The sequence below is a fragment of the Narcine bancroftii genome, chromosome 3, assembly GCF_036971445.1.
Source record: "Narcine bancroftii isolate sNarBan1 chromosome 3, sNarBan1.hap1, whole genome shotgun sequence".
Taxonomy (NCBI): Eukaryota; Metazoa; Chordata; class Chondrichthyes; order Torpediniformes; family Narcinidae; genus Narcine; species Narcine bancroftii.
Window position 1 is genome coordinate 2,454,806 of NC_091471.1, and position 20,850 is coordinate 2,475,655.

Consider the following 20,850-nt stretch of genomic DNA (forward strand, 5'->3'; position numbering starts at 1 on the left):
CACCCCTCTCTCCTCCACCCCTCTCTCCCCCACCCCTCTCTCCCCCTCCTCCACCCCTCTCTCCCCCTCCTCCACCCCTCTCTCCCCCTCCTCCACCCCTCTCTCCCCCTCCTCCACCCCTCTCTCCCCCTCCTCCACCCCTCTCTCCCCCTCCTCCACCCCTCTCTCCCCCTCCTCCACCCCTCTCTCCCCCTCCTCCACCCCTCTCTCCCCCTCCTCCCCTCCTCTATCCCCCTCCTCTCCACCTCTCTCTCCACCCCTCTCTCCCCTCTCCACCCCTCTCTCCCCTCCACACCTCTCCCCCTCCACCTCTCACCCCCCACCTCTCTCTCCCTTCTACCTCTTTGTCTCCTTCCACCTCTCTCTCTCCCCCTCTACCTCTCTCCTCACCCACCCCTTGATCCTACCTGTGTTGGCTCCAGTGATGATCGCCATCTTGCTGGTGTGATCCATGGGGGACTGAGACAGTCTCCACCAGCCTCTCTGCAGCAGTTGGACCACCACGAATGGGAGAGCTGCCAGCAGCGGCCAGCCGGGGTGGGAGGCCAGGGCAGCGAGCTGACCACCCAGCTCAGACACCTGCATGGTCCTGGTGGGAAGTGGCTCTGTACTGTCAGCCATGGGTGTTCATGTAGACAGTTCCAGCCCACCTTCCCCCCTTTAAAGGGGCTGCGTCCTGATTCAAAGCCCAGGTCCTTCCCTTAAAGGAACCAGCCGAACAAAGCAGCTAATGTTTCTCCTTCCTCCACCAACCCTGGCATTCCAGGCCCCACAACTCTCTGGGTAAAAACACGTACCCCTGACGTGTCCTCTAAACTTCCCTCCGCCCTCTGACGTTTGCTGATTTTACCCTGGGAAACAGGTGCTGACTGTCCATCCTATCTATGCCTCTTAGAATCTTGTCGACCTCTATCAAGTCTCCTCTCATCCTTCTATGCTCCAAAGAGAAAAGTCCCAGCTCTGCTAACCTTGCTTCATAAGACTTATTTTCCAATCCAGGTAACGTCCTGGTAAATCTCCTCTGGCCCCTCTCCACAGCTTCCACATCCTTCCTGTAATGAGGTGACCAGAACTGAACTCAATACTCTAAGTGTGGTCTCACCAGAGAGTTGTAGAGTTGCAACATGATCTCTCGACTCCTGAACTCAATCCCCCTATTAATGAAGCCCAGCATCCCATAGGCCTTCTTAACTATCCCATCAAGCTGTGCGGTGACCTTGAGGGATATATGGATTTGAACCCCAAGGTCCCTCTATTCATCCAAACTCTTAAATAACCGGCCATTAACCCTGTACTCAGCCGTCTGGTTTGTCCTTCCAAAATGCATCACCTCACACTTATCCAGATTGAACTCCATCTGCCATTTTTCTGCCCAATTCTACATCAGAATCAGGATTTATTGTCATGAACAAGTCATGAAATTTTGGGTTTTTCGGAAGTGTCATAGACCAAACATTCATATTATAACATCTTAAAACGTTATAAAAGATTAAAATAATTGTGCACAAAAAGTAAGGCAGTGTCTGTGGTTCGTTGTTCGTTCAGGAACTTGATGGCAGGAAGAAGCTGTCCTTGTGAAACTGAATGCAAGTCTTTAGACTCCTGTACCTTTTTCCCAATGGCGGCAGAGTGAAGAGTGTTTCATCCTGTATTCATATGTCTGAGTTCTTAGACAACACATGGATGAACCAAAAGGTTCTTTACGTTAAAGTTGTTGTAAACAGCACCATGAGGCCATGAGGCTGCAAGTCTCCATTCCAGATCTGCAAACTGTGTGTCAGCCCCCTGCTACCAGCCAAGTCTAATCAAACAGTAAGGCATTGCTAGTTGCCATGCAAACATGATCACTATCAGTCCATCTCCCTTTCTTAAAACAATAATAGCTTACTTTTAACGAACATGTTTTCTTTGTACAACTCTTGCAATTTTAACTTTAAACCAGGAACTTACATTTTCATTATTATCAACATTGTTAACATTTTTTAAACTTGTTTTGTGGTCACATTTACATCCATTAAAACTTGAAGAGTGAATAAGATAGCACCACTTCATCTTAGAACAGGAGTCTTCACATTTGCTCGATGAGTATCTTAGGAGAATTCACTTGTCTTGACAATCTCCTGATTGATTGTCCTTTAATCTGAGTTGTTGCCTCAGACGATCTCTTCTCAGCTGTGAATTCAGGTTGTTCAACAGTATCCGTCTTTCCATCTACTGTAACTGGTCCCATTTGAAGATCTCGACAATTTCTTCACACAACAGCACCTTCATCTGTCTTCAATGGTGCATGATCTTGGCTGGACTTCACTACGGCCAGTTCCCTTCTGAGTTCAAGTTTGTTTTCTCTTTTAGCCTTACTTGGTCACCAGTGTGGAGTTCTGGTAGGTTTTTTGTTCCTCTGTCAAAGTAATACTTTTGATTTTCTTTCTGTTATTCTTAGAACTTCCTCATTTTCTCCCCCTCTTTTACCTGAATGGGTAAGTTTGATCTTGGCCTACGTCCCATAGGGAGTTGAGCTGGTGACATACCATACTCGAGCAGCATTGTGCGGTATACTAGCGTGCTCTGATAGAAGTACGTTCCAATGTCTTTTGCCTGTCCGTACTGATTTTTCTACTAGACCATTGGACTGTGGAAAATGAGGACTTGTCGTGGTGGGTACAAAGTCTCATTCTTTGGCAAATTGTCGGAACTTTAAATTTCAAAACTGGGGTCCATTGTCTGTGAAGTCTTCGCTTGTCACACCATGTCTGAAGAATATGGCTTTCATCTGTTATTACACCATCTACAGTGGTGGTGTTCAGTTTACATACCTCTGGATACAGGGAGTAATAGTCTGTGACTACAAGATAGTCCTTCCCTTGACATTCAAATAGGTCAGTGTCTACCTTCTGGTAAGGTGTGTATGGTGCAGTGTGTGCAGGATTGCTTGCTTGATATTTCAGGTATATTGTACAGTTTGATGCTTCATTTGTTATTTCATTTTTGATTCTTGGCCAGTACATCACCTCTCGTGCTCTTTTCTTACACTTTCCGATTCCGAGATGTCCTCCATAGATCCTTTTTAGCATCTCTTTTCTCAGACTCTTTGGAATAAAGATTTTGCTTCCTTTGTAGATGATGTCTTTATAACCACTGATAGTTCTGCCCTGCAGTTCCAGTACTGTGCAATGTCAGGTGAGCAGCCCTGCTTCATGTTGGGCCATCCATCCAAGATGTTTTTTCTCAGTTGTCTCAGTGGTTCATCTTTGTTTATCTCTGTCTTTATGAGCTCCATTTTTGCATCTGATATGGACCATGCACTTGTGATCATGTCCACCAAGGTGTTCACGTCTTCATCCATTTTGGTGTTTGCGGGCTCTCTCGTGTCAACAGCTCGAGACAACGTGTCTGCTGTGTACATGAGCTTACCCGGAGTGTTCGCCAGATCCAGTGTATAGTGTTGCATCATTCTTGGTATTCTCAGTGGACATTCATTTAATGGCTTTTGGAACAATGCAATCAGGGCTTATGGTCAGTCTCTACACTGATTGCTTGTCCAGACACAAACTGATGAAATCTTTCACAGGCGTATCTGATGGTGAGCAGCTCCTTTTCAATTTGAATGTATCGCGTCTCTGCGTCTGTCATCAACCGTGATGCATACGCAATGGGTTGCCAGTCATCATATTTTTGTAGAAGAACTGCAACCGAGCCCACTATGTGATGCGCCAGATTATATCTTTTTTTTTAAGTATATTTTAAATTTTACAAAATACCAACATAAAATACAAAAATATATAAATTACCATCCTATACCCCTCACTCCAACCTCCACCCCACTATCCCACCCCCTACTGTCACCCCCCCCCCCCCCCCCACCCGGCGGTTAACATACACAAAAGAAAATATTAAAGCAGACTATTTGTGGGTTAGTTTGCAATACATCATTTCAACAATTCAAACTTTGCATCTAAATTCATAAATTTCAAGTATGGAGTCCACATTTTTTCATAAAAAGAATAATTGTTTCGGAAATGATATGTAATTTTTTACAAACATAAACATGATTGAATTTCATTATGCCATCTCTGTATACTTCACTCTGCATCATGTTTCCAAAATACCACTATACACTTCCTAGCTACTGTAAAACTCAACTGAATAAATGCAATCCAAGATTTATCCAAATGCACTACTAATGGATTCATATATCCTAATAAACACAACCATGGATCCACATATAAAACCACTAAGGGAGTAATTTCTGGATTGCTTCCTGTACCACGTGATCATGAAGGCAGGAATAGAATCTAGTGGAGGTTGAATGCGTGGCTAAAGGGGTGGAGTAGGAGATAGAGATTCAAGTTCTTGGATAACTGGGACCTATTTTGGGGGAGGTGGGACCTATACGTAACAATGGGTTACATCTGAATCCCAGAGGGACCAGTCTCCAGGTGGGGGCATTTGCTCGGGCTGCCGGGGGAGGGGGGGTTTAAACTAGTATGGTTGAGGGATGGGGTCCATGTAAGGGAGGACAGCAGAGTGAGGTTTTGTTGGCAAAGTGAAAAAGCTTATTCACAAAATTTGGGGGTGGAACAGCAGTTGATTGAGGAGGAAAGGGATAGATGCTATGATGAGGAAGGGAGCATGGTGACAAATAATAGTGTGGACGGCAGAGAGGGGGTTAGGCAGAAGGGAAGATGAGGGAAGTCTCTGCGTTGCATTTACTTCAGTGCAAGGAGTGTTGTTGGAAGGTGGACGAGCTGAAGGTGTGGATAGACACTTAGCAGGATGACGTGGTGGTGATTAGTGAGACGTGGTTGAAGAAAGGTTGTGACTGACCGCTAAATATTCCGGGATTTTGCTGCTTTAGGCTGATAGAATTGGAGGGGTAAGGGGGGGTTTGTGTGTGGCATTACTTGTCAAGGAAGATATTACAGCGGTACTGAGGTGTGATAGATTGCAATGTGGGTGGTATTAAAAAATAAATAGGTGAGGTTACGAAGATAAGGGTACATTATAGACCATCAAATGGGGAGAGGGAACTAGAAGAGAGTCACTTTGAACCAGGCCGGCCGGACGGTAGCCTTCTTCTCCAGAACCCTCCAGGGTCCTGAGAGCCGACACTCCTCTGTCGAGAAGGAGGCCCAGGTCATAGTCGAGGCAGTACGTTGTTGGAGACACTACCTCACTGGCAGGCGCTTTACGCTGCTGACTGACCAACGCGTGGTCTCCTTCATGTTTAGCAATACCCAGCGAGGTAAGATCAAGAATGACAAAATCGCCAGGTGGAGAATCAAACTCTCCACCTTTAATTATGACATACTGCATAGGCCTGGTAAACTCAATGACCCGCCAGATGCGCTCTCCAGAGGGACTTGCGCCAACATACAACTGGACAGGCTGCAGAAACTCCACGAGGAGCTCTGTCATCCAGGGGTCACTAGGTTCGCGCACTTTGTCAAAGCTTGCAACCTGTCCTACATGGTTGCTCCATGACCCGAGCCTGCCCAGTGTGCACTGAGTGCAAGCCCACAATTTTCGTTCAGAGAACGAAAGCCACCCGCCCCTTTGAGCATCTCAGCGTAGACTTCAAGGGACCCCTACCATCGACCAACCGTAACACCTACATCCTTACAGCCATCGACAAGTACTCCCGCTTCCCGTTTGCTGTGCCCTGCTTGGGCATGACTCCCTCCTCAGTTATAGAGGCCCTGCACAGCATCTTCGCCATCTTCGGATAGCCCAATTACATCCACAATGACAGAAGTTCCTCTTTTATGAGCGCGGAACTGCGGCAGTACCTTCAGGTATTGCTTCAAGCAGGACCACCAGCTATAACCCACGCAGTAATGGGCGTCGAAGGAGAGAATGCCACCGTCTGGAAAGCGGTTATACTTGCCCTCCGGTCCAAAGGTCTCCTCACCTCTCGCTGGCAGGATGTGCTTACTAGTGCCCTACACTCCATCTGCTCTCTCCGATGCACCGCGACCAATGCCACCCCCCATGTAAGGATGTTCTCTTTCTCGAGGCAATCCGAGTAGGGTACGACCATACTGGCATGGCTCACGGTTACCGGTCCAGTCCTTTTACGATGCCACATCCGGTAGTCTAAGAATGACCCCTTGGTTGACCAACTCTGCTCCATGTGAACCCACATTATATTGAGTACCCGGACAGACGGGAGGACACAGTCTCGGTAAGGGACCTAGCCCAAGCCGGATCAGGCACAGCAGTGCCTTTAACCCAACCTCCCCCTATTCCTTCTCCCCCAGGTCATGTGCTTGAACAGACAAACCAGCACCACCCCACCAGCTCAGGCCAGTCTGTGGGAATTGAGCAAGTGTGGGGTCCAGCCCCAGAGTACATGTCCATGCTTAAGACCGCAGCCTCAATCATTTCTGCGATCCGGATCACGTCCTCTAGGTTTTCTCCCCCGTGCTTTAGCAGGCGCTGCCTCACCTCATTCGATCGAACCCCGGCCACATAGGCATTCCAAATCAGATTATCTGTGGTCTCTGCAGCAGTTCTGTCTGTGCAGGCACAGACCCTGCCCATTGCCCTTAGTGCCTGAATATAAGCTCTACAGGACTCACCGGCTGTTGCCTCCTTGTAGTAAGTTTGTACTGAGCATAGACTCTGTTCACCGGTCGCTCGTAGAGCCCTTTCAGCACCTTCATGGCTGCGGCGTAAGTGGTCGCGTCCTGGACACTCTGGTAGACTCTCGGGGACACCATAGTTATCAATATTAGTAGTCGATGGCTGTCCTCTATCACGGCAGGATCAGAGAGCTGTAAGTATGTTTCGAAGCATCTCACCCAGTGCTTAGTCATTCGAGGCTGTAGCTGACTGTGGGTCATTGTCGAGGCATTTCAGCCGTAGCATACGCTCCATCCCTTCAAAATTTATTTTTAGTTAATAAAATTGTAATGCACGTCGAATAAGCCAAAGACTTGTTGATCCAAACCAATGCTTTTATTAACTAAAAGACTGGAGTATATCACAAGTAGGTCTACCAGACCAGAATAACCTGGTCTGGCTCGAAGCAATCCTTTAAGACCTCCCAATAGGTGTGGCTACACTCTCAGCCAATCGCAATCATCCTACGCGACCATCTGTACCTATACACATTGGTGATAGAATCTGTACTATCACAGCATGGACAGACTTAAACCTACCCATACAGTCCCTACTTCACCAGTTCAGTGCCCTCAACCCAGGCGACGTGGACATCAAGTGTATCTGGCATCTTAAGTTACAGTGACGATTCTGGGGGGGGGGGGGTGATGTAGTGGGTACACAGCGCGGTATTGCGAACTGCCACCGTCAGTTCACAGACTTACCTGACGTATGGCAGACTAGCAAGGCTGGGCGTCAAAGTACAGCGAGGGGATCAGATGAAGCCCCTGCCTAAAGCCGCGGAATGCGCTAATGGCTCATAGCTTTAACCTGGTGGTCCTGTGAACCAGCAGTTGTTCACTAACGAGATCATTAACAAGCAGGGAATAAAAGGTCTGCAATAAACCAGTCTTGAGTCGACTACCTTTGTGTGTGTTTGCCTTTATTTAGTAGCATCTACCGTAGTAGCTGCTATGGTGTTTAATATTTTTCTTTCATTCTTTGAAAAGTAATAAAATACCCTGCTTCATAACAATCTTGTACAAATTTAATTCCTTTTTGATTTCATATTTTCAAAAGTTGATTATTAACTGTAAAATATTATACCCCTTGTAAGAATATTGTTAAATTTAAATGGTCAGATCAAATTAAATAGTTAGGTACTAAAGTTGACAAATTTTAATAATTTATATGAATTAAATTATTTACCTTTATTTTATAAAATTAAGAATTATTTAAATTGATGGAAAGATTTACCGATAGCATTAATAGGTAGAGTTAATTGTATTAAAATGAATATCTTTCCTTGATTATAATACATTTTTCAATCTATCCCTTGTAAAGTTCCTCAGAATTTTTTTAAAGATTTGAATTTTATAGTTAGGAAGTTTTTATGGAAAAATAAAATGCCAAGAGTGTCTTTACAAATTTAAAGTGGAAATATGATAGGAGGTTCACAGCTTCCGAATTTTCAAAATTATTATAAGGCGGCACAATTAAAGTTTATTAATAGAATGTTTAATTTGGAAAGTAGATTAGTATGGGCAGATATTGAATTAAATTGAATTAATGAGAATAAGAGGGACCAATATGTACATAAATGGAATTTGAAGTTGTTCCATAAATATAATTCACCAATTTTGAAACATTTGTTGGAAATGTGGAATAAGATAAATGAAGAGATAGGTACATGTGGTAAAGTTTCATCTGAACCTTCCTGTTACTGTGCTGTTTGTCTAAATTTAATTCAAATGTATAAATTAATTTAATCAAATTCATAACTCGGGCCATTCATTGGTTGAGAACAGGATGTAAAGAATGTTGAGACAATGCGAGCATACTTTGATTATGAGATGACCAATTATAAGGTTTCAGCATTTTGTAAAACCCTGACTTGGGGGAAGGTCAAGAGCTCCAAGTCTGCAGAGGATGTTGAAAGGTGCAGCCTGTTCTGTAGATCGAGTGGCACCTCTGTGGTAGATGGAGTGCAGTGTAGAACAGTCCGAGGTCTTTCACTTTGATTCAGAGAGAGACAAATGGTGAACAATGTGTGAGGAATGGAAGTCAGAGACAAAGCCTCCACAGATTGTCAGAAAGACAAGATGTAGAAAATCGCTTGTGTTCACTGAAGATTAGAAGGCTGAATGGTGAATTGATGCAACTCTTTACATGATTGGTGGTTTTATACAATGGCTGCAAAGACCACAGTCAGTGAGGATTGGTAAGAACTTCTCCTTCACAATCTCCATCAGTACTGGAGCACCCCAGGGCTGCGTCCTTAGCCCCCTGTTCTACTCACTTTACACCTATGACTGTGCAGCTCGGTATGACAGTAACACCATCTACAAATTTGTGGACGATACCACAGTAGTGGGTAGTATAAAGGACGGGGATGAGTCAGTGTACAGGAGGGAGATTGAAAACGAGGCTGAATGGTGCACCAATAACAACCTCGCACTCAATGTCACCAAAACTAAGGAGCTGATTGTTGATTTCAGGAAGGGAAAGCCAGAGGGGTACAATCAGAGGTGGAGAGGGTGAGCACATTTAGGTTTTTGGAAGTCACTATCTCAGAGGGTCTTTCCTGGACCCAACCTACCGATGACATCGAGAAGAAAGCACACCAGCGCCTCTACTTGCTCAGGAGTTTGCGGAGGTTTGGTATGATAGCGGAAGCACTGGCAAATTTGTAAAGAGGTGTGGTGAAATGTGTGCTGACCAGCTGCATTAATTGTCAGGGAAGATATTACAGCAGTGCTGAGGCAAGTGTTATGAGCCCAAAGGATCCCAAAGCCCAGCAGCAATAGACATTCAGCAAGACAAGTGGCTTTTAAAACAAAAGTTATTTTTAGTCAACTTCAAACATGAAAATAGAATCAAACATTAACTTAACTTTACACTTAACTAACCCAAATTAACCCCCTTCTAATTCTAAGCACACGTGTATGTAAATTCAAGAAAAGTTCTTTGGTTCACAGTTCAATCTCACTTCTCCTTCTTCCAAGTTCTCTGGTTGCAGGCAATCACCAATACTGTGCACAGAATTTAACATATATAAAGTTCACCAGGCTTGGTGCTTGAAAGATAAATGTTTACCGCTCAGGAAGGGACTTGTTGGGTTTGCAGAGAGAGGTATTTGTTGATCCAGGATTTCCACAACTGAGGTACCACCACTAGTCACTTCAGGGTCTTGCTGATGAAACTTGCCCATCAGGGTCTTTTAGATGGTAACCTCTTTCTTGAAGCTACCACAGACTTCCATTCCTGCCTCTATTTCAAGAGAAACATCAGACATATAGCACTTCCAGCCATCTACTGCTCTGGAACTTGCTTTCATCAGTTTCAAACAGTTTTTCCTGGATTGCACTTTTCAGTTACTTGTCAGAGTCCCACACACTGACTGACTGACTGTGAGAAACAGAAGAAACTTCACAGATTTCGCTCGAGACAAACATTAAGAACAAAGAACAATGCAAAGTTGAGTGCTTCCCCTTACCCTGGGAATACACACACATACTGGGGCTCACCCAACTTTTATACACTTCCTTTCAGTGTAGAGGTACCCTCCCCCCCTTAACATTCTTCTGCCTCCTGGATTGGTTTGGCATTTGGTAATTCTGTCTGCCTAAGTGCAGTTTCTGTAAATTTGAAAGACCATGGGGTATCCTGGGTCCCATCATGTCATTGTCCTCATTCATGAATCTGCCTTTGTCCTTATTCACACATCAGAACTTTCTAATTCTTTCTGTCACTATAAGACCCTTATTTTATTATACTTGCGTAACCCTTCCTCACACTCTTATCGGAATTCATCCCTACTCAGCACTTACTTAACTTCCTCTAGTCTAGTCTAGTCTTCCTTATTTCGTTCATACTAGTTTTACTTCCTATAATCTATAATCTCTCACAATCCCCACTTTTTCTTTAGCTACGCTTAGTAAATTCTCAACTGGAAACTTTTTCCCAGCGAGTCAGTAAACGAACTGTAATCTCAGCATCATCAGGCGGAGTTTGGGAAACCTACGTCCTTTGGGTTGTAGTGATCTGACGAAGGGTCCGTTGAATTAAACACTGTACACAAGTCATTAGGCAGGGAAGTATCATGATGGCTAAAATAACGAGTCCAACTGCTATAAGGGCTGTGTGTATCCTCTTCCAGTCACCAGTAAAAAGTTCAACCGCCTGACCATTGTGACCGTTGTCATCAATCGATCTTCCACAAACGCCGCCCTCAGCAGCCAACAAGTAATTGAGAGCCAGGCGGTTTTGATAAGCTGTAGCTCTAATCTGTCGTTGTTCTTCAGCCAATAGATCCAAGGCCGTCGCTGTCTGTTTGGTGATAATCTCCAAAACTGCCTGGAGTCTGATTAAACAGTTTAAATGCCAAACAGCTGTGGTATTCTGGAGCAGCTTGAGCCGTTTACAACTGGAATCCCCCTTATAGTGATGGCCTTTAGCCTTCCGAATGTATTCGTGACGCAAAGGATGATTTACAAGATGCCAAGTTGGGGGGGCGTTTATTGTTACCTAACCTGTGAGTAGCAGCTTGTCTGCGAGCATTAGCATATATACCCCCTTCATCCCGACTCCAGGTATAGCCCTGACTAATGTTCTGCCGACCATTTTCCCACCATCTTCTTTGTACCATATTTTTACCACTCATCTCTTTAATATCTGTAGAGGCTGGGACGCAAACCTAATCCACTCCCCTAGGGCAGGTCTGTTTCCCTGGTCCATGTTGGGATCCTAAGTTAAACCATATTAAATAAGGTACCCCACTATGAATACACTCTATACCTGTGCCCTGTCTGCATTCTAAAGTAGTGGGCAAAATGATGGAATCCATTATTAAGGATGTAATAGCGGAGCATATGACTAGCAGAGAAGGGATCGGATGGAGTCAACATGGATTTACAAAAGGTAAATCGTGCTTGACAAATCTATTGGAATTCTTTGAGATGGTGACAGATAAAATAGATGGGGGAGAGCCAGTGGATGTGGTGTACCTGGACTTCCAAAAGGCCTTCACCCGCATAAACGACTGGCTTCCAAAATCAAGGCTCATGGGATTGGGGGCAAAGTATTGATGTGGATTGAGAACTGGCTGGCAGGTTGAAGACAGAGAGTTGGGATAAATGGCTCGTTTTCTGAGTGGCAGGCGGTGACCAGTGGGGTACCACAGGAATCTGTACTGGGACCCCAGCTGTTCACAATTTACATTAATGATCTGGATGAGGGGATTGGATGGAATATCTCCAAATTTGCAGATGACACTACGCTAGGAGGGGTTGTGTGCACGGAAGAGGGGGTCAGGAAGCTCCAGTGTGATTTGGATCAATTGAGGGACTGGGCAGATCCATGGAAAATGCACTACAATGTGGAGAAATGTGAGGTTATCCACTTTGGTCATACAAACCGGGGGGAAGATTACTATTTGAATGGCAATAGATTAAGAGATGGGGAAGTGCAGAGAGACCTAGGGGTACTTGTACACCAGTCTCTGAAGGCGAGCATGCAGGTACAGCAGGCGGTTAAAAAGGCAAATGGTATGTTGACCTTCATATCAAGAGGGTTTGAGTCTAGGAACAAGGATACCTTACTGCAGCTGTACAGGGCCTTGGTGAGACCCTGCCTGGAGTATTGTGTGCAGTTTTGGTCACCTTATCTAAGGAAGGATGTTCTTGCAATGGAGGGAGTGCAGAGGCGATTCACCAGGCTGATACCTGGAAGGGCAGGAATGACTTATGAGGAAAGATTGCGCAAATTGGGATTGTACTCGCTGGAGTTTAGAAGATTGAGAGGGGATCTCATAGAGACCTATAAAATTCTGGCAGGACTGGACAGAATGGATGCAGATGGGATGTTTCCAAGGATGGGAAAATCCAGAACCCGGGGCCATGGTTTGAGGATAATAGGCAAACCATTTAGGACCGAGATAAGGAGGAATTTCTTGACCCAGAGGGTGGTGAATCTGTGGAATTCATTGCCACAGAGGGCAGTAGAGGCAGGTTCATTAAATCTATTTAAGAGGGAATTAGATCTATTTCTTCAGTATAAGGGTATTAAAGGTTACGGAGAGAAGGCGGGGACGGGGTACTGAACTTTAAGATCAGCCATGATCTCGTTGAATGGCGGAGCAGGCTCGAAGGGCCGAATGACCTACTCCTGCTCCTATCTTCTATGTTTCTTTGTTTCTATGAAAACTTGTCCATTCCTCAAAGTAATTTTCACCTCTGCTGCCCCAATTCCAGGAGGACTTAATACATTGTGTACAATTGGGTGGTTTCCCAAAAATTTGGAACCAGCAGAAAAACAATACAGCAAATAATAAAAATAACATTACAGCACTTTTTCCCAGTAACTTCCAGACCAGAAGGATGCGAGACTGCACGCCAGGTGGAGGGTATATTATCAACGTCTTTTGTTTGTGGATTAGCTCGTTTAATGCGTTGTATGTGAGTCCACCCCTTTTCTTTTGTCCGCACTGCAGTGTCTGTAATCTGAAGTACACAATAAGGGCTGTCCCATATCGGTTTTAGTTTATGGTCTTGCCACGCTTTTACATATACCCAATCACCAGGTTTAACAGAATGAATAGAATAGTCCAGGGGTGGGTTTTGAGCTAATAAACCCTTCTGTCGTAAGTCATACACAGAAGTAGAAAGTCCCTGTAAATATTTAGATATGTACTGGTCATTAACCTCAGGGATAGGAGTATCAGTGTGGAATCCCATGTAAGGAAGACCAAACATCATTTCATATGGTGAGACAGCAAGGTCCTTACGAGGAGCTGTGCGAGTCCTGATTAAAGCTAAGGGTAAGCATTTAATCCAGGAGAGGCCGGTTTCCTCATGAAGTCGAGTGAGTTGATTTTTCAGGGTCTGATTCATCCGTTCAACACGGCCTGAACTCTGGGGGGGTGCCATGGGGTATGTAACTGCCAATCTATTCCCAGTATTTTACACACACCCTGGAGTACCTGAGAGGTAAAATGTGTACCTCGATCTGAGTCAATGGTTTGGATAATGCCATAGCGCGGAATAACAGACTCTAGTAATATCCGGATAATGGTGCTGGCACGATCATTAGGGGTCGGGAAAGCCTCAACCCATCGAGTAAAATGATCCACCATCACCAGGAGGTATTTATAAACCCCTGTCTTAGATAATTCCGTGAAGTCAATCTGTATTCGTTGAAATGGGCGTACGGCTATATCGCGACCGCCAGGCATTACCTGGCGCATGACTTTCTTATTCACTCGCTGACAGATTGGGCACCCCCGAGTACTTTGCTTGGCTATGGTGTATATTCCCAAGCAATTAAAGGATCGTACAAAAGCATCAACAAGTGCCTGTGTTTCCCAATGTGTCTGCTGGTGGAGCTGATCAATAATCTGATGAGCCAAGGATTTGTTCAGTACTTGGCGTCCCTCTGCCGTCCACCGCAACCCATCGGCAGTTTGACACATTCCCTGGACTTTCATATAAACATCCTCTTCCCGTGAAAAGATGGGAGTCTTTTTAACCTCATGTGGGGTGGGGAGTAACAGCTGCATGTCTGCAGAATACCGTGTGTTCTCTCTGGACTTATCTTCCTAATTCCTTGACTAACCAGATGACCTAAGTATTTAACTTCAGATTGAACAAATTGTAACTTTGATTCACTCACCCTTGAAAATTCAAAAATTCAACAGTGTATTGTTTAACCACATCATACATTTTTCCCGTGATTAATAAATCATCCACATATTGTATTAATTGACAATCCTCTCTCCGAGGGGCCTCATCTAGTACCTGTTCTAAAACTTGGCCAAACAAATTTGGTAATTCTGTAAAACCCTGGGGAAGGACCATCCACCGGTATTGATTTTTCCATCCTGTAAAAGGATTCTCCCACTCAAATGCAAACATGTCCCTACTGTCTACTGCCAACGGATAGGTCCAGAAGGCATCTTTGAGGTCAATTACACTAAACCACTTTATATGGGGATCAATTTTACCTATGATCGTATAGGGGTTAGGTACAACCGGATAACGGGTGAGAATGATTTTGTTTAACTCTCTCAAATCCTGTGCTAATCGATAGGTACCGTCTGGTTTTTGGACAGGTAAAATTGGGGTATTAAAAGGTGACATACAAGGTTCGTCTATACCATCTTTCACCAACTGGTCAATAACTGGCTGCAGCCCCTTTCGGCCAGCCATAGGAATTGGGTACTGTTTTCGTCTAATTACTTGGTCAGGGTCTTTTAAAGTAACTTGCAGGGGAGGAACATCTAACCCTCCTCTATTGCCTCTTTTTTCCCATACTCTAGAATTTATTAGTTCCCGATCCTCCTCTGTTAGTATATAAAATTGAACCCCGATACCTGATCCCTGTGGTCTGATACCGATACCCAATTGGTCCTGTAAATCCCGTCCCAACAGGCAAACTCCAGCTTGGGGAACTAGTAAAATATCCTCTGTTATTATCTTTTCTCCCATTTGTATTCTTACATCCCTTAATACAGGGACCGTAAAATCTCGTCCTCCCACTCCAGAAACCAGCACTGTCCCTTCTGTTTTGACACCCTCGGGCCGTTGTAAAATACTAGACCGGGCTGCCCCAGAATCTCGTCACCGTGGGGGTCCTATGTTTAAATTTACCAATGGTTCTTCGGGCAGCCCCACGGTGTGTATTGACTGAGAACTGTGACCCCCCTATTCATAATCTGCCTCCATCAATGCGTAAGATCTCGTCTCCCTGGCTCGCATTGGGCATTCCCTCTTAAAGTGTCCCTCCTTTTTACAATAATAGCAAACTAATGCTCCTGTTTCCCAATTTCTACCAGGGTCTCCACGGGGTCCTGGGAATGGTCGTCGTCCCCGGAATTCTCCTCTACCCCTGCCTCTCCTCTGGTCTCTACTTCCCCACTCCTGGTGCTCCTCCCAACGTCCAGGAGCTGGCACACAGCTCCTAATATTTTCCTGCTGTCCCTCCACAACTTCCTTGACTGCCTGCATCCAAATCTTAGCCTTTCCTTTCTGTTTATCTTCAGACCTCTGGACGTATGCCCTTTGTGCGATCTGTAAAAGCTGTGTTATTCCCTGTTCATGCCAATTCTCTGTCTTTTGTAATTTCTTCCTGATATCTGGGGCTGAATTAGTAACAAAGCCCGTCAATACCAACTGTTCACCTGCTGGGGATTCTATATCCAACCCCCCATATTGCTGTATGGCCGCACGTAATCTAGTCAGAAATGTAAAGGGGGTCTCCTCGGGACCTTGGGGAACCTCAAATGCCTTTTTAAAGTTCTCTCCTTTTGGAACAGACTCCTTCATTTCTTTTATTAGATTAATCCTATACTCCTCCATTCGTGTGCGACCATCATTAGTATTCTTATCCCAATTCGGGTTTACCAGGGGGAATTTAAGTTCCCCAGGTATCGCCTCTGGTCCCCCTTGGTGTTCCCTATCCCAGACTCTAATCCCTGCCTGGCGAATCATTCCACACTCATCCAAAGTGAATAGAGCTTTAAAGATCGATATTAATTCATCCCAGGTATATATATTCGGTCCCAAAAATTGATCTAATTGTTCTGCTCATCCCTGAGGGTCTTCTATCAGAGAGGTCATTTCCTTCTTAAAATTGTGCACCTCCATACTGGTCAGAGGCACATTTACGAACCCGAGACCCCCCACATCCCCTCCCAAGGGAACCTCTCGTAAAGGTCTCATCCAGTTAATTTCTGGCTTATCCCCTCCTCTATGATGTTTAGGTTCCTGCCCTCCGGGAGACAAATCAAAGGCCCTTCCCTCCGAAGGGTCTCACACTGTTCTGAATGACCCTTATAATCAAAGTCTCCTCCCTCTCGTGTCAATTGAGGCGGTAATCTTGTACTCTGTGAGCGGGTCATCATACCACCCCTACTTTCTTTTTCTTTCTCTAACTGTGGAGGAGGAGGGGAAGGTAAAGAAGGGTAAAGCGGAGGTGAGAGGGGGAAGATAGGAGCCGGCACAGGGGGAACATAAGGTGGAGGAAGGAAATGTAACACATCCCATCCTTGTGTTTCAGGGACAAAAGGTTCCTCATCCTTCTTGTCCTTACATTCCTTTTCACTCAAAATCATTTGATCAAACGATCCACTGAGCCAAAAAGCTGCATATTCTCTGCTCTTGGTATTACCTCCTTGATTTTGGTAGAGCCAGATGTTCAATGTCCGATACATCCAGTCCTCGTCGGATCCGAACTTTGGCCAATGTACCAATCTCCCTTTTATCGGATTCTTAACCAATTCCTGATAGCAAAACCTGACCATGGTCTGTTTATCTTTCCCACGAGTTTTCCCCGCACCCCAATCAGATAACATTAATCCTAACGGACTATGTTTAGTTATCTGATCTTCCCGTCCTTCCTTAGGACTATCTTCCATGCTACTTACTCCTCCCATACTAGCAGGTAAGTAAAATTCCTCTTACCGGGATCCAGTAGCTATTCCTAGTGCGCTTCCTTAACGTTCTCCCGTTGTTTGTTCTCAATGCCTCTTCTTGGATATCACTCGCTTCGTCCACTGACCAGTCACCCGTCATCTGGGAGTCCAGCTGAATCAGCCGGGGTGCACCTACCCCCGTCATCGGGCACTCTGTCAGTGGAGGGAGTGGGATCCCGGACGAGCCCCCAATTGTGAGAAACAGAAGTACCTTCACAGATTTCGCTCGAGACAAACATTGAGAACAAAGAACATTTATTATACAACAATGCAAACATGGGTGCTTCCCCTTACCCTGGGAATACACACATACACTGGGGCTCACCCAACTTTTATACAGTTGATTTCAGTATAGGAATACCCTCCCCCTTACATTTTCTGCCTCCTGGATGAGTTTGGCATTAGGCAATCCTGTCTGCCTACGTGCTGTTTCTGTGAACTTGGAGGACCAGGAGGGTGTCCTGTCGGTGTCCCATCACGTCATTGTCCTTATTCACACCTTCCTGACTCTCAGGGCTGACTAACTTCTTACATGCAGAACTTGCTAATTCTGTCTAAAGGCTAGAAGACCCTTATCTTATTCAGACTTAACTTTACTTCCTACATTCTAATATCTATTCTTATCCTATTCATCCTGGCTTTATTCATTACACATATATCGATACTATTTTCCTCATCTTCATATTTTTATATCAGTTTTTCTCATCTCTCACACTTACAATTCTCCAGAGATCTTGCAATGTAAATTCTTTAGTCTTTCAAATAAGATCTGTTTTAAAATGTGACATCTAAATCTTATAAATTCACCCCAAATATTAATATTAATATTGTTACACAAGGTAGACTGGGGAGTAGCGGGGGAGGCAGTATGGGTAGAACTAAAAAATAAGAAGGGTGAGGTTACTATTATCTTTCTTTGGCTTGGCTTCACGGACGAAGATTTATGGAGGGGTATGTCCACGTCTGCTGCAGGCTCGTTGGTGACTGACAAGTCCGATGCGGGACAGGCAGGCATGGTTGCAACGGCTGCAAGGGAAAATTGGTGGGTTGGGGTTGGGTGTTGGGTTTTTCCTCCTTTGCCTTTTGTCAGTGAGGTGGGCTCTGCGGTCTTCTTCAAAGGAGGTTGCTGCCCGCTGAACTGTGAGGCACCAAGATGCACGGTTGGAGGCGATATCAGCCCACTGGCATTGGTCAATCTGGCAGGCACCAAGAGATTTCTTTAAGCAGTCCTTGTGCCTCTTCTTTGGTGCACCTCTGTCTCGGTGGCCAGTGGAGAGCTTGCCATAGAACATGATCTTGGGAAGGCAATGGTCCTCCATTCTGGAGAGGTGACCCACCCAGTGCAGTTGGGACTTCAGCAGCGTGGATTCGATGGAGCGTAGACAGCACTGATGGAAGTGTTCTAGGAGCTGTTGGTCATGCCGGTAGTGGACCCATGATTCGGAGCCAAACAGGAATGTGGGTATGACAATGGCTCTGTACACACTGATCTTTGTTTGTTTCTTCAGGTGGTTGTTTTTCCAGACTCTTTTGTGTAGTCTTCCAAAGGCGCTATTTGCCTTGGCGAGTCTGTTGTCTATCTCGTTGTCGATCCTTGCATCCGATGAAATGGTGCAGCCGAGATAGGTAAACTAGTTGACCGTTTTGAGTTTTGTGTGCCCGATGGAGATGTGGGGGGGCTGGTAGTCATGGTGGGGAGCTGGCTGATGGAGGACCTCAGTTTTCTTCAGGCTGACTTCCAGGCCAAACATTTTGGCAGCTTCCGCAAAACAGGACGTCAAGCGCTGAAGAGCTGGCTCTGAATGGGCAACTAAAGCGGCATGGTCTGCAAAGAGTAGTTCACGGACAAGTTTTTCTTGTGTCTTGGTGTGAGCTTGCAGGCGTCTCAGATTGAAGAGACTGCCATCCGTGCGGTACCGGATGTAAACAGCGTCTTCATTGTTGAGGTCTTTCATGGCTTGGTTCAGCATCATGCTGAAGAAGATTGAAAAGAGGGTTGGTGCGAGGACGCAGCCTTACTTCACGCCATTGTTAATGGAGAAAGATTCAGAGAGCTCATTGCTGTATCTGACCCGATTGTTGGTTTTCGTACAGTTGGATAACCATGTTGAGGAACTTGGGGGGGCATCCGAGGCGCTCTAGTATTTGCCAAAGCCTTTTACTGCTCACGGTGTCAAAGGCTTTGGTGAGGTCAGCAAAGGTGATGTAGAGTCCTTTGTTTTGTTCTCTGCACTTTTCTTGGAGCTGTCTGAGGGCAAAGACCATGTCAGTAGTTCCTCTGTTTGCGCGAAAGCCGCACTGTGATTCTGGGAGAACATTCTCAGCGACACTAGATATTATTCTATTTAGGAGAATCCTAGCGAAGATTTTGCCTGCAATGGAGAGCAGCGTGATTCCCCTGTAGTTTGAGCAGTCTGATTTCTCGCCTTTGTTTTGTACAGGGTGATGATGATGGCATCACGAAGGTCCTGAGGCAGCTTTCCTTGGTCCCAGCAGAGCTTGAAAAACTCATGCAGTTTGGCATGCAGAGTTTTGCCGCCAGCCTTCCAGACCTCTGGGGGGTACCTGCTGCTTTTCCACTTTTCAGTTGTTCAGTTGCCTTATATGTCTCTTCCCGGGAAAGGACCTCATCCAGCTCTAGACTCAAGGGCTGTTGAGGGTGCTGGAGCAGGGCGGATTCTTGGACTGAGCGGTTGGCACTGAAAAGGGATTGGAAGTGTTCTGACCATCGATTGAGGATGGAGATCTTGTCGCTAAGGAGGACTGCCGTCTGAGCTGCGCAGAGGGCTTTGGACTTGGGGTGTGGGGCCGTACACAGCCTTTAGAGCCTCGTAGAAACCCCTGAAGTTGCCAATGTCAGTGCTAAGCTGGATTCGTTTGCCGAGGCTAGTCCTCCATTCATTTTGGATCTCCCAGAGTTTGCGCTGAAGATGGCTGCATGCAGCTTAAGACAGAACAAGCTAAGAAAATGGTATTGGCATCAAGGAAAAAAGACAAACAAATTACATATAATCCAAAAGAAATTAAGAAAAACTTTAGAGAATTCTATGAACAATTATAACGAACTGAAAACAAAGGGAAAGAAGGGAAAATAGATGAATTTCTGACTAAAATTGAACTACCAAAACTACAAATAGAGGAACAAAATAAATTAACAGAGCCATTTGGAATAGTAGAAATACAAGAGATAATAAAAAAATTACCAAATAATAAGACACCAGGAGAGGATGGATTCCCAATAGAATTCTACAAAACATTTAAAGACTTATTAATTCTGCCCCTCCTGGAAGTAATCAACCAGATTGATAAAACACAAAGCTTACCAGACTCATGTAAAACAGCAATAATTACAGTAATACTAAAGCAAGGGAAAGATCCACTCGCACCAGCGTCATATAGACCAATATCTTTACTTAACACAGATTATAAGATAATAGCTAAACTATTAGCAAACAGATTAGCAGAGTATGTACCGGAAATGGTAAATTTAGACAAAACTGGATTTATCAAAAAAAGACGCACAACAGACAATATTTGTAAATTTATTAACTTAATTCATGCAGTAGAAGGGAATAAAGCACCTACAGTAGCAGTTGCTTTAGATGCAGAGAAGGCCTTTGACAGAGTAGAATGGAATTATTTGTTCAAAGTATTGCAAAAATTCAGTTTACCGGAGAAGTATATTAATTGGATAAGGGACCATTAGCGAAAGTGACAGTAAATGGACATGTATCAAAGCAATTTAACTTAAGCAGGTCAACGCGGCAGGGATACCCACTATC

At 44.9% G+C, this 20,850-nt stretch overlaps 1 long non-coding RNA gene across 1 annotated transcript in view; it reads left to right on the forward strand.

Moving 5' to 3' along the window:
• The first annotated feature begins 13,307 nt into the window (after positions 1-13,307).
• LOC138756933 (uncharacterized) overlaps positions 13,308-20,850 on the forward strand; it is a 38,346-nt gene continuing 30,803 nt past the window's right edge. Inside the window, exon 1 of the long non-coding RNA XR_011353238.1 lies at positions 13,308-13,417. This is a non-coding gene — a long non-coding RNA (uncharacterized lncRNA). The remainder of the gene's footprint in view (positions 13,418-20,850) is intronic.